This window comes from Triticum dicoccoides, chromosome 7A (genome assembly GCF_002162155.2).
Source record: "Triticum dicoccoides isolate Atlit2015 ecotype Zavitan chromosome 7A, WEW_v2.0, whole genome shotgun sequence".
NCBI classification, from domain to species: Eukaryota; Viridiplantae; Streptophyta; class Magnoliopsida; order Poales; family Poaceae; genus Triticum; species Triticum dicoccoides.
The window spans coordinates 47,218,745-47,228,282 of record NC_041392.1 but is presented as its reverse complement, the minus strand read 5'-3'; the positions used below and the strand labels follow the sequence as shown (position 1 = coordinate 47,228,282).

Here is a 9,538-nt window from a genome sequence, read left to right as displayed (position 1 = left end):
CAAAATAGAGATAACAAGGTGGTGCAAAGTAACCACAAAAATAGCAGCAAGGAAAATGATGATTGCATAAGTATACCAACTAAGCATGGTGCTATTATGCTGCAAACAAAATCGTGTGATTCAGACCAAGTACTTAGCCAGCTTACTACCAATCTGAACTGCTCATTCTCCGCACTAGCATTAGTTATACAACACAAGTACAAGAAAAACTACATTAAAGATTCAGTCAAGCTGCACATTGACACTCGAGGCTAAGAACTAGATTTCAAGAATTTGATGTCATTTTGAGTGAGCAAACCCAAGTGAGTTCTCTAAACAAAGCATAAAAATTCATCACAGATACATTCATCACCTGACATAAACATCTGACGTAATCCACATCCCACCAGTTAGCAGGTACCAACCAAAAGAAGCAATATACATCTACGAGTAAATAAAGTCTGGATTTAATCAAGACTAGACTGGTAAAAAAAGTAGCTTCAGAGCCACTTATTTCTTGCTAGTTTAATATACGCTAGCAATACATGCAAAACCATGTGCTAGAAGCAAAATTAAGGCAAACTATCAAAAACTAGCATAGGTTAATCAATAGGGAGGGAGTGCAGCTGCCAAATCCTAACCTTGACAAGCTCTGGGACCTGCTTCCATCGCGGCAGCTGCTGACCTCCATGGAGAACAAGCACATGGAGCTTCCATGGCTTCCCGTGTGTGGTTGTGGAGAAGGAGCCTGTCCGAGACGCATGCGTGAGGAAGGAAACAAATTGTAAAAGAGAAGAAAGGGGAAGGGAAGGGGAGAGGAGCAAATCAAAGAGGAGTGGGGGTACCTTCATGACGGCGTGACAGAGCAATCAGACTGCATCTGTCGAGGCCATTGACGAATCCACTTGATCTGGACGCCGCCAACCTAAGGTGAGGTGAGGTGAGGAAGAGACGGTCGCGTCGTCGACCGAGCACAAGCATGTGGAGGGGAGGTCGTCATCATCATGGTGACCGTGGCGGATAGATCTAAGAGCCGCTAACTGACCGGCTTAGTTGCATGTATAACAAAATGTCAAGCGAGTGTCCTGCTCCAAAAATTTTGGCTGCATGTATAACAAAAGGAAAGGCAGGTAGATCAACATACAGCAGAAGCAACATACAATCATAGCATCTCTTCCTTCATTTTCAAGTGTCTAAAATAAATAAATAATGATTGTGAAATTTGAGGCACAATCAAATGAAAGCAGATTCACATAATCAGTTAAACTTCTAGGCACTATAGAGAACACTTTTAGTGTTAACTTTGATCTTATAGCATGTATTGTTATAAGGATGCAAACTGCACAACTGATTTCACAAAAATTGTCATCAGCACTTTTGGAAAGTGAGTTGCTAATTAAGGACAGGCACAATGGGCTTCTAGGAAACTAAAGGTACATGCTACTCCATGGGGTAAAGTTTCTAAATACAGGTGGCCAACGTAATTCATTCAGTCTGAAATTTCAGGTGCTGCAAAGGATTGTGCTTCATTTGTTTAAGAAGACAAGTTGGATGGCAGGACATCTCCTCTTGTTCTCTCTTAAGAAATAATTTCTGGGCAAATTAATGCCAGAGAAAGGACACTAACAAAGGGCAAGTGGAGACAAGAGAAATACTTACATTTGTCTGTCTATTGCGTCAGAGAAGCGGGAGAGCGGCGTCCCGGGAAGGGAAGAATGAAGCACACAAAGCACCTACGCGCATAAGGTAGGGGGAGCAGCCAAATCGAAACATGTTCATATTGCAGCACACAAAAAGTGGTTAATGGAGAAGGCCAGCTTGTCACTAATTTTTTTAATTTTCAGAAGTAGAAAATCTAAGATTGGTGTGGAAATTTGCTGGAGAAGCATTTTTTGTCACATATATGGCTAGAATAATTTGCACAAGCATTGTTTGAAGCAATAGTTATAACTTGCAGCAAGCTTACCACTCCAAGCAGTCACCCTTGCATTTCTGCCCTTCTCCTTCCCTTGTACACACGCTGTCTTGAAGAGCTGAGTGAGATGAACCATCACACATCTCGTTCCAGTAGCAGCCAGGGAGCAGATTGTCTCAACTGAACAAGCATCAGCATGGGTGAATTCTTTACTTACCTAAAATTCAGAATAAAACAAGTCAATGCCCAGTTCAGCATCACATGGGAGAAGCAGCAGTATATGAAATTAACCTAACCCAGGAAGGAATCTCAAATGAAATAAAACTAGAAATCTAACTTGAGAATGAATAAAAGGCAATCTGTCAGTTCATTACCACATTGCAGAAACAACTTGTGGAATTAACCCACAACAGTGCAAGCTTGGGCTGTCACTAGTCAGTGACATAAAAAAGTGATTTTGAAGGTAGTTTTTTTTCGAATTGCAAGTTATCAACAGTATACCATTTACGTAGTAAAGATAGAATTAAAGGTTTCAAATTTGAAAGTCTATCATGGCAGGTGAGTGAAAAGCCACATGTTAAATATGCACCTTCTGAAAACATTTTCATTTGTTGGTTATATATTAACTGCTGATATAGGTAAAGAAGTGTATCATAGTAGCTGATGTTGGTGTGAAACCACCATCATTGTGAAAAAATATCAGCTTGAGAACTGATAAAGAATTATTTTGGTACGAAGGGAGTAATTGATAATGCTTGAAACAATACATAAAACTATAGTGAGTGCTTTGTCACTTTTGCTGTCTCGACACCGTCAAGGACGTGTTGTACAACTTGCAATAGTGGCTACCGGACATGGCATTAACATCCCAATGCATTCATAGTCGACCACCAATATGCTCAATAATGGGAGTGGAGGGTCGATGCAGCAAAAGACTAAGGAAAAGCATCTAGTAACCCTAAGAAAACCAAGAAAGGAAAGAGGATGATTATACTTTCCAACGCATCTAGTACCATCAGATCTTCTATATGGTTACATCATCCAATCCAGTCTCAAGAGATTGACTGATACTTATACAATCAAATGTGATTAGCTCCTCCCTTTGAAAAAGAAACTAGTGCCAAGACTGATAAGTCGGCATTGAACAACACAAAACCAGCTGATACCACATTGGTAGCAAGCAAACTAACAGACTGACATTTCTATGGAGCCAAGCCTCTAGAAATTTCATAAACTACACAAAGTTAACCTGTCTCTTTTCTAGTAGAAATTGAACAAATTAAGATACTACTGTAGGTTTTGGGCTTGAACCAAAAAATGCTACATAAAAATAATAAGCATGTACTGTAGGTTTTGTGCTTGAACCAAATAATGCTGCATAGAAATAATAAGCATGTACTGTACGGGATGTGTATTCGTCATAAACGTGATGCTCCAGTTTTTAACCTGTAAAAATGGAACCAAAATGTGCTCTTGTGCCAGTCCAGTACGTCCAACTGCAAATCAGATCTTGGTGTTAAATTTAAGAAAACCCAGAAAGGAGAGATGATGATTATATTTTCCTTCCTACACAACATCTCGTCTAGTACCAACAGATCTGCTATATAATCACATCATCCAATCTATCCTCAAGAGGTTGAGTGGTACTTACACAATTAAATGTGATTAGCTCATCCCTTTGAAAAAGCAACCAATACGGAAACTAACAAGTCGGCATTTAACAGCGAAACTTGGCTTGCCAAAATTCTAGGCATCTAAAATAAAAAACAATAATGATTGTGAAATTTGAGGCACAATCGAATGAAAGCAGGTCCGCATAATCAGTTAAACTTCCAGGCACTACACAGCCCACTTTTAGTGTTAATGTTGGTCTTATAACATGTACTGTTACAAAGATGCAAACTGCACTACTGATTTCACAAAAATTGCCATTATCACTTTTGGAAAGTTTGTTGCTCATTAAGGACAGGCACAATGGGCTTCTCCAAAACTAAAGGCCAGTTCTTTTGGCCGATCCTGGGAGAATTGGCCCCCTCCCCAGCTTCTCATAGAATCTCCAACCCTCATTTGTTTGACCATCCTAGCTAGTTAGAGCCTAATTAGCTTGGAATGTCTTGCAAGTTGTACTCCAAGAGTTCTGTTCTGTAGATTCAAGATAGTTGTACTCTAATACCAAGGCCAAATTGAAGCAAATATTCCTACAATAGCTATACTCTGTAATCCATACAAATGACCACTAACCCTGAACCAAGTTGCATCTAGTTTATCATTCGTGTTACTGATCGAAAGCAGCACAACAACACCTAACTATAACAAGATGACCTTTATAAGGGCAAAATGCATTGCTTTAGAAGACGAAATTAGAACTCAAGAGGACAGCAGCAAGTATGGCAAATTAAAAAAACTATACTGACAGGGAGCAGACTAAAAGGGCTCCCACTTGTTCCCCAAAACATGTCATTTCAGATACTAGAAGTCTAAAAACACAACTTTGACTACCAAGTTTTACTATAATGTGGGTCAAAGATTCTGGGAGTAGCTGAGGAGAGGGGCGATTCTGGAAGAATCCGCCAAAAGAAGCCCTTAAAGGTACATGATACTACATAGGGTAAAGTTTCTAAATACAGGTGGCCAATGAAATTCATTCAGTCTGAAACTTCAAGTGTTGCAAAGGATTGTGCTTCATTTGTTCAAGAAGACAAGTTGGATTACAAGACATCACCTCTTGTCCTCTCTGAAGAAATAATTTCTATGCAAATTAAGCCCAGAGGAAGCACAAGAACAGAGGGTAAGGGGAGACAAAGATAAATACTTACATTTGTCAATCCATGGCGTTAGAGCAGCGGGAGAGCGGCGTCCCAGGAAGGGAAGAAGGAAGCACACAGAGCACCTGCACGCGCACATCAGGGAGGGAAGTGGCCAAATCAAAACCTGTTCATATAGCATAGCAGCACACACAAAGTGGTTAATGGAGAAGGCTAGCTTGTTACTAAATTTTTTATTTTCAGAAGTAGAAAATCTAAACGATAGACAAACAAATTGGTGCGGAAATTTGCTGGAGAAGCATTTTTTTGTCACGTACATGGCTAGAATAATTTGCAGAAGCATTGTTTGAAGCTATATTTACAACTTGCAGCAAGCTTACCACTCCAAGTAGTCACAACTTGCATTTCTGCCATTCTCCTTTCCTGGTACACACGCTGTCTTCAAGAGTTGAGTGAGATGAGCCATCGCACATCTCGTTCCAGTAGAAGCCAGGGACCAGATTGTCTCAACTAAAGAAGCAGCATCAAGGGTGAATTCTTTACTTATCTAAAATTCAGAATACAACAAGTTAATCCCCAGTTCATTACACATGGCAGAATCAGCCGCATATGAAATTAACTTAACCCAGGAAGCAACCTCAAATCAAATAAAACTAGAAATCTAACTTGAGAATAAATAGAAATCAATCCATCCGTTCTTTACCACATTGCGGAAACAACTTGTGGAATTAACCCACAATAGTGCAAGCTTGGGCTGTCACTGGTCAGTGACATAAAAAGTGAATTTGAAGGTAATATTTCTGAATTGCTAGTTATGAACAGTATATTATTTATGTAAAGGTAGAGTTAAAGTTTCAAATTTGAAGGCATATCATGGCAGGTGAGTGAAATGCCACAGGTTAAATATGCACCTTCTGAAAACATTTTCATTTTTTGGTTATATATTAGCTGATGTTGGTCTGAAATAACCATCATTGAGAGTAAAACTATAGTGAGTGCTTTGTCACGTTTGCCGTCTCAACACTGTCAAGGACGTGTGGTAGAACTTGCAGGAGTGGCTACCGTACATGGCAATTAACATCCCGACGCATTCCTAGTAGACCACTATGCTGCCGAATAATGGGAGTGGAGGGTCCGTGCAGCGAAAGACTCAGGAAAAACATCTAGTAAATTTAAGAAAACCAAGAGAGGAAAGATGATGATTATATTTTCCAACGCATCTAGTACCATCAGATCTGCTATGTGGTTACATCATCCAATCCAGTCTCAAGAGATTGAGTGATACTTGCGCAATCACATGTGATTAGCTCCTCCCTTTTGAAAAAGCAACCAGTGCCAAAACTAATAAGTCGGCATTGAACCAAAACCAATTGATTTTTTTTTCGAAAAGGGGGAATACCCCGGCCTCTGCATCTGGACGATGCATACGGCCACTTTATTGATTATTAACACAAGACCTTACAAAGTCGTACAACAGTAAGACCAAAGCCACCATCTTCGCAACCTCTGTCGCTACTCCTATCTAACTGATGAAGGGGCGCTGATGGTCTGGGCCTAATACCAAACAGACCTCGCAGCCAAACCTAACATCTTAGACCTGAGGTCCCAACCAGGACTCCTTCCGGGTATGGGTACCCACCAGTCTGGCGTGCTCGTCAACCAGGCCCCCTGCCGGGTATGAGGCCGCCGCAGCCACGTACCATCAATCCATCTTCAGAGCTGAACTGTTGCATGAACCGTGCCAGGCCTCACTGCCATCGACGCCACCACGACGCCAGACAGCGTCGTCCTCCTGCGCGAGTCCATCCTCCCACATCGAACTCCGAATCTGCACTGCGCCACGCCGTCAAGATCCGTCGCCATCAATGTATGGATGAAGCACCGCTCCACCTAAGAAACCGTCCGCTGGTCCCGCGAAGCAAGGCGCGGCACCAAGTAGAAGGCCGAAGCGCACCGCCACCACGCCACCAGCAGCCCCGCCACAAAGAGTTGTTCCCAGCCGCCGCCTTCAAGAAGGAGCACGACACCAGGGTGCCGTCGACGCCCAGACCAGGGGAACAAAAGCTTTCGCCATAGCTCGAGGAGGAGGCGGAAGGGAGATGATCCACCCCGAAGCCTTCAGGAAGGGAATCGGCGCCAAAGGCGTCGACTTTGGGGAGGCTGCCGCGCCAGCCAGGGGTTTTCCCCGGAACCTCACCCGCACGCCAGATCCGCCAGGCCGGCCATAGGGGACGCCGAAGCCGCCGCCAAGGACCGGCACCAGCACGGATCGGGACAGATCGAAGCAGGGGCGGATCTTCTACATGGAGCCATGACGGATTGCGAGGAGCCGCCACTGCGCCAGCGTCCGTAGCCCCCACGCCGCCCGCGCGGCCGTGGGAGGCTGCCCACCAGAGCCCGCCGGCACAGCCCGCCGGCTGCACCGCGCCCATCGGCCGGAGCCGCCGCCCCGGGGAGTAGGAGGCGCCAAATCACCCCTGCAAAACGGATCTGGACAGGGACCCCAGATCCGCCGCCACCGGAAGCCACGGCCGGCCACCCACGCTGCCCACGCAGCCGTGGTTGCCCAGCCCCGCCAAGAACCCCTGGGGCCGCCGCCCCAGCATCCAGACTCCGCCGCCCCGCATGGCGCCCAGGGGCACCGCTGCGCGCCAGCCAGAGGCCCCCTCGAGGAGAAAAGGAGGCGAGCCCGCTACCGCCGTCCGCCGGACGAGCTTCGCTCGCCGGCTTCCTCCGGCGGCGGCGGGGGAAGCAAGTGGATGGGGGTCGGGGGCGGCGGCGGCTAGGGTTCGCCCGAGCCGCCCCCCTGGAGGCAGCGCGAGCGAAAGAGTGACCAAAACCAATTGATACCACATTGGTAGCAAGCAAACTAACAGATTGACATTGCTATGGAGCCAAGCCTCTAGAAATTGGCAAATTTTAGCATGGTCCCTCTTACCTCCTCTTTTTACATGTGAGGTAAGAAGGTAAGAGTTAATCAGGCCATTAATTAATGAGATCAATGGCTTAGATCTATTTTATACTCTTACCTCTCATGTGAAAAGCGGGAGTAAGAGGGACCATGTTAAAACTGCTCCTAGAAATTTCATAAACTACACAAAGTTGACCTGTCTCTCTTCTTCTAGTAGAAATTGAACAAATTAAGATATATACTATTGTAGGTTTTGTGCTTGAACCAAAAAATGCTGCATAGAAGTAATAAGCATGTACTGTACGTGATGCGTATTCGTCATAAACGTGATGCTCCAGTTTTAAGCCTGTAAAAATGGAACCAAAACGTGCTCTTTTGTCTGGGCAGTAGGTACAATTGCAAACCAGATCTTGGCTAGGATTCGGTGCCAATGGTGTCTGCGCTCCAAGGATGGAAACTCATGAGGGGAGGGGAGGGAAGGGAAGGGCGTTGGAGAAGAGCGAATCAAAGATGGGCGGGCGAGAGACAAGTTACCTTGACGAGCAGGAGCGTCCCTAGCCCGAGCGAGCACGGAGGAAGCTCCATGCTGGCGTCGCCGGCGAGCAAGAAGAGCAGACGGAGGTTGTGCCCGGTGTGCGAGCGATCGAGAGCTCAAGTTCGAATCTCTTAACGGATCTGGGGACGCCTACCGACCTCCTCCTCACTCGAGGGGTGGGGAGGGGAGGGGGCGGCGGCGAGGTCCGAGCCTCCGAGGGAGATGGGGGCGTTGGGTGGCAGCGCCAATGTGGTGTTGTGTGTGGGTGTGGGTAGGGGAGCAATGAATGAATCGGTCGGGGGAAGTCGGTGTGGTTTCGCCGTTTCGGTTTACCCACGTCGGATTGCTTCTTTTTTTTTTAGAACGAAGGCTCGTGAGGAGCCCGGCTTTGAATTAACAAAGCCATCAACCGGCCAGGAGTTACAGCAAACAACCAAATTACAGCGGTCAGAAGGATACAATGGGAACACTGGACTGAAACGCTAACTACAACCTCCACAAGCAGCTAATGCAAAGGAAATTAAGATTACAGCTTGCAAAGGCCGAGCACTCCACACTAGGATCATATGAGAAAAAGCAGAGCAGCAAAGCAGGGCATATCCGACCTTCAAAGATGGCCATGCTCCAGGAACACCTAGAGAAGAAGGGGAACAATATCTTCCATCTCAATCACCGAAGAGGGACCCTACCCCCTCGCCATGGCTCGTAGGCGCCGCACCGTCGGGGTTTCGAGGAGCTCACCCTAGAGCTCGAAGAATGCCGCCCTCACATCGGAAGGTGGACATAGTGCGGCCACTTCAATTTGGGATATCCCTAGCCGGCCGCTCCGCCACGGTCCATGCCCAGCTAGGTGGAAATACGCTTCGTGGAATCGGACGATGAAGAGGAGGCAGCTCCGTCCCTCACCTGCAGCGCCTCCCGACCGCATCCCGCCTCCCTAACGGCGCCTCCAGCAAGGTCACAGCGCGCAAGGCGCCGCCGCCGCCAAATCCGAGAGGATATAAGGTTTTCACCCGGGCAGGGTGGGTCGGGGTGGAAGCAGGGGGCCTCGGCTGCGCCCCCATGGAGGAAAGCAGCGCCCTTGGGCGTTGCCGCCGCCGGACCGGCCGGACCGGCCAAGGTTTCCCCCGGTCCCCTAGCTGGCCACCAACTCGCACCAACGCCGGGGCCAGAGAGCAAATCACAAGCCACCACCCACGGCGAGAGAGAGGTAGCCGGGAAGGGATTTCGAACCTCCAGATCTGACGAAGAATCTTCGCGCCGCGGCCGGATTCCACCAACCACCCGCCGCCCGCGCGGCCAGGCACACTGGCCAGCACCCCTGCGAACGCCGCCCACCGCCCGACGACGCCGCCTCTCCGGTTGGGGCCGCCGCCCCAGGAACCGCAGGCCTCCGAGAGGGGATGGAGCGCCGAGATCCTCGCCGCCACCTT

The 9,538-nt window shown here is 47.2% G+C and overlaps 1 long non-coding RNA gene across 1 annotated transcript; it reads right to left on the bottom strand.

The window, feature by feature from the left end:
- Positions 1–281: 281 nt before the first annotated feature.
- Positions 282–8,323, bottom strand: LOC119332599. Its single transcript, XR_005161040.1, has 8 exons — positions 8,105–8,323; positions 5,040–5,206; positions 4,711–4,825; positions 3,341–3,390; positions 1,946–2,111; positions 1,639–1,712; positions 825–1,082; positions 282–727 (listed from the first exon to the last, which is right to left on the bottom strand). It is a non-coding gene; the product is annotated as an uncharacterized LOC119332599 (long non-coding RNA).
- Positions 8,324–9,538: the final 1,215 nt, after the last annotated feature.